The sequence below is a fragment of the Haemaphysalis longicornis genome, unplaced genomic scaffold (assembly GCF_048455015.1).
Source record: "Haemaphysalis longicornis isolate Haplotype H1 unplaced genomic scaffold, Haemaphysalis longicornis Haplotype H1 scaffold_5, whole genome shotgun sequence".
Lineage (NCBI taxonomy): Eukaryota > Metazoa > Arthropoda > Arachnida > Ixodida > Ixodidae > Haemaphysalis > Haemaphysalis longicornis.
Genome location: NW_027526385.1, coordinates 131,265,549 through 131,274,561, shown reverse-complemented (window position 1 = coordinate 131,274,561; position 9,013 = coordinate 131,265,549).

The following is a 9,013-nucleotide window of genomic DNA, read 5'->3' as shown; positions in this document are numbered from 1 at the left end:
GGCCGTCTTGGGCGGTGGAGCTTGCGCCTGCAGGAGTTCGACGTTACCGTCGTTTATAAATCCGGCAGGAAACACTCCGACGCCGACTGCCTGTCCCGCGCCCCCGTCGACCCACCACAAGACTCTGATGAAGACAGCGCGTTCTTCGGGATCGTGACGGAGAGCGACCTAGCCGCCCAGCAGCGTGCCGACCCCGACTTACGCGTCATAATCGAGTACCTCGAGGGATGCAACGTTGCCGTTCCTAGGACCTTCAAACGCAGCTTACCAGCATTCAGCCTGAGAAACTCCGTCCTTGTGAAGAAGAATTTCTGCCCCGGAACAAGAGCGAATTACCTCCTCGTCATCCCCGCGGACCTTCGTGACGAAATTTTGGAAGCGTGCCACGACGACCCGTCTTCCGGACATCTGGGCACAGCCCGCACTATTGGAAAAATCAAGGCGAGGTACTACTGGCCCGGCCTTACCTCTGACGTCACCCACTACGTCCGGAGCTGCCGTGACTGCCAGCGACGAAAAACGCCGCCGACAAGACCCGCCGGACTTCTGCAACCGATCGCCGTCCCATCGAGACCATTTCAACAGATTGGAATGGACCTTTTAGGCCCGTTCCCTACGTCACGATCACAGAACAAGTGGATTGTCGTAGCGACAGACTACATGACGCGCTACGCAGAGACCGCCGCTCTTCCGAGGGGGACTGCACAAGAAGTGGCGAAGTTCTTTATAAGCCAAGTTGTGCTACGACATGGAGCCCCGGAAGTCCTAATCACAGACCGCGGAACGGCATTTACTGCAGAGCTGATGCAAGGAGTATTACGCTACAGCAACACGGATCACCGAAGAACGACCGCGTACCACCCCCAAACGAACGGACTAACAGAACGTCTGAACAAGCAATCGCAGATATGCTGTCAATGTACGTTGACGTTGAACATAAGACTTGGGACGAAGTTCTCCCGTATGTCACGTTTGCGTACAACACGGCTATCCAGGAGACGACGCAGCTGACGCCGTTCGAGCTTGTCTACGGTAGAAGGCCGACTACGATGCTCGACGCCATGCTTCCGCACGTAGAAGACGACGACCTCAACGCCGACGTCCACGGATATCTTCAACGTGCGGAGGAGGCCCGCCAGCTCGCTCGAGTTCGTATAACGGGCCAGCAGCTGGTGGATGCGGGCCGCTACAACCTCCGACGCCGAGACGCCGAGTACCAACCAGGGGATCGTGTGTGGGTTTGGACTCCCATCCGACGACGCGGACTCAGTGAGAAGCTCCTGCGACGGTATTTCGGACCCTACCAGATTCTACGACGTGTTGGCCAACTTACCTACGAAGTGATCCCCGATGGTGACTCCGGCACATCACGACGACGCACGCGGCCTGAAGTCGTCCACGTGGTTCGCTTAAAACCTTTCCACGCACGATGACGAACTTTTATTTTCATTTGTTCGGACTGTCGCTTATGTTAGCATCGGGTCGATGCACTCTTAGAGGGGGGGTAATGCCGCGAACCATACATTGGGTTTGTTTATTTGTGTTTTGCTTTTACCGCCCGGCTGTGCCGGTCTGTGTTATCTCTGCGCCAAGGAAAGCGCGTGTTCAATTCTTTCTTTCTGTGCCGCATGTGTTATCTGTTGTGATAGGGAGAGCATTCCGATCTAACGTGAACAGCCCAGAATAATCTTCTTGGGTCTACTATGTTCTCGATGCGAATCGACGTTTCGAGAACCACGCGCGCCAAAAGATAAAAAGCCTGCAGTGCGGACGCCGGGGCATTCGATTCTGCGACGCTCGCTGACGCAAGTCACTTTGTTGACCGCTGCTTCGCCGCCTCTGTATTCTTTTGAGTTGTTAGGGGAGCACAAGTTCGCTCCAATAAACTTGTTTCTCCTGCAAGACAACTGCGTCGCCCTTGGCTTCGTGACAATATATATATATATATATATATATATATATATATATATATATATATATATATATATATATATATATATATATATATATATATATATATATATATATATATTGTCGCCTGGATTGTGTGTGAACAAGGGCAATCCCCTGTTCAAAGTGTGTACCGGTTATATTGCGCTTAGTACACTCTCTGAGTGAATGATACGTGCCATGTGTTCTGGTCAGCCGGCTAGCACGAAGACGATGACATGAACGTGTGCCCGGGGCCCCGCGCGCTTGATTCAATCAGCCATTTTCGCGGACATTTGACGTGCTGTCTATCTTTTCTATTTTAAGCACCACGCCTAATAAATAAGTGCCCCACCATTCAGGCAATTTTACTAGCGTCTATCGGGACGCTACAATATATATACATATAAATATATATGTATATATATATATTGTAAGGAAGACCATCGCCAACACCATACTCGTTTAAATAATGTCGGAGCGTGGACAGCACTGGTCATTCGCAATACGTGGGTATGTGACACAGAAGCCACACATGGAAGAGGCACCAACTCGTGGATGTCCCATCGCCATCGCTGGGACGAAGAAGAAGTCTCGTCTCGTTGGCTCTCCGTCTCGACTTGCTGGTCAGCGCGACTTGGTGCTTCGGTGCTACCGCTGCTGCTGGTGCGGCTGAAGAATAAAGCCTGAAAACCCTCTTATAGTTTTGGTGGAGGTGCAACGATCTTCGTTCTCTTACGCTGGAGCTCCGCAACCGGACACTCGACCCTCCCAGCATGTCTCGCAACGATGACCCCCGGCCTGCCCCAACACCCATCGTCTGCGCGGGTGCAATTCGTGAGCGGGACCCTCCCTCATTCAACGGCACCGACGAGAAAGACGCAGAGGACTGGCTTGCTACTTTTGAAAGAGTGAGTACCCATAACCACTGGGACGACCGCCTCAAGCTAAATAATGTCGAATTTTCCTTGACTGGGCTCGCAGAGCAATGGTTCTGGAACAACGCGGCACGTCTTAACACGTGGCCTGAGTTTAAAGACGACTTCATAAAATCATTCGGTCGCCCCGCTGCTCGAAAACTCCTCTCAGAGCAGCGTTTGCGTGAGCGGGCACAGAAAAGGGGTGAAAACTTCACTTCTTACATTGAGGATGTTGTCGCCCTGTGCCGTAAGATTGACAGTGCCATGCCCGAACCAGAAAGGATAAAACACATTCTGAAAGGCATAGACGACGATGCCTTCCATATGCTGTTGGCGAAAAACCCCCAAACTGTGGCCGAGGTCGTTACTATTTGTCAGAGTTACGACGAGTTGCGGAAGCAAAGGGCTCTCACTCGGCGACCCCTCGCAGAAAATCAGTTTGTCTCCAGCTTGGCCGCTGATGACGGCGACGGTACCTTGCTGCAACGGATCCAGCAGTTTGTGCGAGAGGAAGTGGCTCGGCAGTTGTCCATCATCAACTATGTGCCCGAGCAAAAATCTTCTCTCAGCCCTGAACTCAGGACCGTTATCCAGCAGCAAGTCGCTGAATCCCTCCCAGCTGCACTGCCGTCAAGCCCCGTTGTTGCCCCTGTGCCCTATGCCGCCACCATACCCCAAGCTCCAGCGACTTCAACCCTGCCTTATGCAGACTCTATGCACCCCGTGACGATGGCCGCTCCAATACACTTTGCCGACTCTATCCCTCAACGACCTTACGCTGAAGTCGCTGCCAGGTACATGCCTCGGAGCCCCGTCGTTTTCCCCACCACTCGGCCTTTACGTCCGCCGGTGTTGTCTGGTCCCTCGCTCACCAACCCTTGGAGGACGCTGGACAATCGCCCAATTTGCTTTGCCTGTAGGGCTCCTGGACACGTGGCACGCTATTGCCGCCGCGCCACGGTGACAGGACGCAACCCTGCCGCAGCTTCTTCCTACGCCCATTCCCCACTCATGTAGGAAGCCACCGCGTATTCGCCGATGACGTCTATGCCGCCCGATAGTCGTGACTTCGAAAGCCGTTGGTCTTCATCTCCGCGACGCCGCTCACTATCTCCCATGCGTCGTCGTCCTGTTCCAACGGAAGCGGAAAACTAGGCGCCGCAGTTCCGGAGGCAAGAACTGCGCCGTCGTCGATCTGCCCAAGGCCTCCTCCCTCTCCCGCAAACGTCATTCGTATTACCATAGATGTCGCTGAAGTCTTAGCCCTTGTCGATACTGGAGCCGCCGTTTCTGTCATGGACGCCAAACTTTGCCGCCGCTTGAAGAAGGTTAGGACGCCGCATCTTGGATTCTCATTACGGACTGCTACGGCTCATCCCATTGATCCAACGGGCGTGTGCACTGCCCGTGTCGTTATTGAGGACGTCATGTATGCTGTTCAGTTCGTTGTCCTGCCTTCCTGTTCCCACGATGTCATACTGGGATGGGACTTCCTTTCTGAACATAGAGCTGTCATCGACTGTGGCCGTGCCGAAGTAGAGCTCTTCCCGTTCATGGATCAAACCACCGGTGAACCGCCCGCTCCTTCTGCCATCAAACTGGTCCTCACGGAAGAAGTTAGCATTCCTCCTCATTCTGCCGTGCTAGCTTCTTTATCCTGCCCACTTCTGTCCAATGCGACAGTACTCTTTACGCCTTCTGACCTGTTTCACCAGCGACGTTGTCTTCGGCTTCCTTTCTCCCTGCTTCCCATTCGTAACTGCCAAACTACACTTCTCCTTTCCAACTACGGGTCGTGTCCGTGCACCTTGCAACGCGGAGAGTGCGTCGGCCATGTCGAGACCGTTCATTCTGTTGTCGCTGTGGCTGTGCCCGACGATTCGACCCCGCTTGAAATCAGTGGACTGTGTGCTCCTTCAGGAGCAAAATCCTCCCCGTCTGCAGACGTCTTCTTTCGCGCCATTGATGCCGACCTTTCACCGTCCCAACGAGACCAGCTTCTCGCACTGCTGAACCGATTTCGGACGTCTTTTGATTCTGTCCAGACTGGTCTGGGACGTACCACCACAGTCGCACACACCATCGATACCGGTGGTCACGCACCCTTACGGCAACGTCCCTACCGTGTCTCCCCCACTGAACGTCGCGTAATCGATGAACAAGTCGAGGACATGCTACAACGCGGTGTGATTCGACCCTCCACCAGTCCATGGGCATCGCCGGTAGTACTTGTCAAGAAGAAGGACGGCTCTATTCGGTTTTGCGTCGATTACCGCCGGCTCAACAAGATAACTTGCAAAGACGTATATCCGTTGCCACGAATTGATGACGCCCTTGATTGTGTACAAGGCGCAGAGTTCTTTTCCTCCATTGATTTACGCTCGGGTTATTGGCAGGTTCCCATGGCAGAGGCTGATCGTGCAAAAACGGCCTTTATTACTCCTGACGGCCTGTACGAGTTTAACGTTATGCCGTTTGGCCTCTGCAATGCGCCTGCAACCTTCGAGCAGATGATGGATAATATTCTCCGTGGACTCAAATGGCAGACGTGCCTTTGTTACATGGATGATATTGTGATCTTCTCTCCCGATTTTTCGACGCACCTGATTCGACTTGAGCAGATTTTGACGTGCTTGACGACCGCAGGCCTTCAGCTCAACCTGAAGAAGTGCCGTTTTGCTGCCCGAGAGCTTACTATCCTTGGCCACGTTGTCTCTAAAGCTGGTGTCCTGCCCGATCCTGCCAAGTTACGTGCTGTGGCGGAATTTCCCAAGCCGACAACTGTGAAGGCCCTCCGCAGCTTCATTGGGCTGTGTTCATACTTTCGCCGATTCGTTCGCAACTTTGCATCGCTCATCGCGCCTTTGACAAAGCTCCTCAGCAAAGAAGGCGGCATCTGTGAGTGGTCCACGGCCTGCGACGACGCATTTACTAAACTGCGCCATCTCCTCACATCTCCGCCAATCCTGCGCCATTTCGATCCTGAGGCCCCTACCGAAATTCACACGGACGCGAGCGGAGTTGGTTTGGGGGCAGTTCTCGCTCAGCGCAAGGCAGGATATGACGAGTATGTCGTTGCTTATGCAAGTCGCACGCTAACAAAGGCCGAGACAAATTATTCTGTGACCGAGAGAGAATGCCTGGCCGTTATTTGGGCGCTTGCGAAGTTCCGCCCGTACCTCTACGGGCGCCCTGTCCATGTTGTCACAGATCACCACGCGCTTTGTTGGTTGTCCTCGCTCAAAGATCCTTCTGGGCGGCTAGCGCGCTGGCTTTGCGGTTACAGGAGTATGACATTCGCGTCACGTATCGCTCCGGCCGGCGGCACAATGATGCTGATGCCCTTTCGCGCTCCCCGCTGCCTCATGACACCGACCGGGTCTCGAGCTCCGACTGCTACGTGTCGCCATTGGAGATCCACTCTATGTCGTCCGAGCAAAAGAAAGACCCTTGGATTTCCTCCATGTTGGACTTTCTGTCTGGCTCATCAACGAACGCTGCATCTCGGACACTACGCCGGCAAGCGTCGCACTTTGCCCTTCGCGACGGACTGCTTTTCCGTCGCAACTACCAACCCGAAGGTCGCAAGTGGCTCTGAGTAATTCCGCGCCACCTACGCTCTGAAATGTGTGCCTATTTTCACGAAGAGCCACATTGCGCCCATGCTGGTGTCCCCAAAACATACCAGCGTTTGCGCTTGCGGTACTACTGGCGAGGCATGTACCGCTTCGTTCGTCAATACGTCCGTTCGTGTGTTCGATGCCAACGCCGAAAATCTCCTCCCCGCCAAGGAACTGGGCCTTTGCAGCCCTTACCGTGTCCAGCAAGACCATTCGACCGTGTAGGAATCGACCTTTATGGACCTCTTCCTTGCACTGCAGATGGCAACCGATGGGTCATTGTGGCTGTCGACTACTTGACCCGGTACGCCGAGACTGCTGCCCTGCCTGCTGCTACCGCACGCGAAGTAGCCTCCTTCCTACTTCGGCACTTCATTTTACGGCATGGGGCGCCGCGTGAACTCCTCAGTGATCGAGGAAGGGTTTTTCTGTCTGAAGTTATAGAGGCCCTTCTTAAATCCTGCCGCACGATCCATCGCACCACCACGGCGTATCACCCTCAGACCAATGGACTGACCGAACGTTTCAACCGCACTCTGAGTGACATGCTTGCTATGTACTTCGCGGCGGACCATTCCGACTGGGACGCAGTACTACCATTCGTGACCTACGCATACAACACCGCCACGCAGGCCACGACCGGCTTCTCTCCGTTTTTTCTTTTGTATGGCCGTGAGCCTTCATGCACACTGGACACCATACTTCAATATCGGCCCGATGAGTCAGAGTGCACGCCCATCTCCGACGTTGCCAAGCACGCCGAAGAGTGTCGTCAGTTGGCCCGATCGTTAACTACGGAAGATCAGCAGCGTCAGAAGTCGCACCACGACGAAACGACTCCCACTCCTACCTACTCACCAGGGTCGCTTGTCTGGCTGTGGGTTCCAGTGTCGTCGCCAGGCTTGAGCAGTAAACTGCTTTCGCGCTACCAGGGTCCCTACCGCATCGTCAAGCGGACGTCTCCAGTAAATTATGTGGTTGAGCCTCTCACTCCGTCGCCCGATCAGCGTTGCCGCGGCAAAGATATAGTCCATGTTCAGCGCCTCAAGCCTTACATTGACCCCGTCGTAGTTTCATCTCCCTGAGTCGCCAGGATGGCTCTTTCGTTCCCGGGGGCAATTGTAAGGAAGACCATCGCCAACACCATACTCGTTTAAATAATGTCGGAGCGTGGACAGCACTGGTCATTCGCAATACGTGGGTATGTGACACAGAAGCCACACATGGAAGAGGCACCAACTCGTGGATGTCCCATCGCCATCGCTGGGACGAAGAAGAAGTCTCGTCTCGTTGGCTCTCCGTCTCGACTTGCTGGTCAGCGCGACTTGGTGCTTCGGTGCTACCGCTGCTGCTGGTGCGGCTGAAGAATAAAGCCTGAAAACCCTCTTATAATATATATATATATATATATATATATATATATATATATATATATATATATATATATATATATATATATATATATTTATATATATATTGTATAAAGGGGCGCCATAAAAAAACATAAATTTACGGAAACTTTTCAGCCGGAGACCGTCCTTTATCAAGACTAATATCTCACAGAATGGAAGTGGTTTATAAACAGATCAAGCAATTGAAGTTCCGGGGGTGGTGACATACGATTAAGATTGGAAGCGAAGAGGAAGAGAGAAAAGCGCATTGAAACATGAGAGAAAAAGCCAGCAATAAGGAAACACAAACTAGAAAAGCATAAATATGTGCAAGAGGGGGATATTCGGCCTCCGCTCTGAACGTACGAACAATTTTGCGAAAACATCACAACATTCTTCTGGAAAGTGATCGAATGAGTCGTGTCCTCCCTGAACCGCCCCGCGTCGTATATAGACGAGCAAAAAACCCGAAAGACATCATAACTTCTTCAAAAACTGAAGCTTTTCAATTTCAAGGCTCTGGACCTTGCAACACACCCCGCTGTAAGCTTTGCCTAATGATGCTAAAAACGCTTGTTGCTAAAAGCACTGCCACTAGCTTGTCCTTTCAAATACGCGGAACCTTCGACGGTGACAGTGCAAATGTTTTGTACCTTCTTCAGTGCACTGTACCCAGGGCACAGTACATCGGTCAGACGGAAACACCACGGCGAGTACAATTAATAACCACAGATCCCACACCAAAACGCTGCCTCAGCTCCCTATCTCAAAACACGTCACTTTCCTGGGTAACTATTCTGACAAATTCACGGTGACGTGCTAAAATCGAAGTTTAGAACACACCCCGAAAGAGAGCTGTTTGAATCATTTCTAATTCACAAAGTCAACACAGTTGCAGGTGTAATACATGAACAAGAGGGCAAGTTTTAATTTTTGTCCGCGTAACGCACACATCTGCTGCCTTTTTTTGAAACACATAACGTAACAGTCGGTTAGTTGTGGTGATAGAAAAAATATACGCATTGTAATTATGTATAAACAGTGTGTTATTTAGGAGTTGACCATCTACACGTGTGTATGTATAGCCAGAGAATTGTGTAGGAATGTATAAAAACAGAATTGTTTCTATACGTCATTCTTCTTGAGACCATAG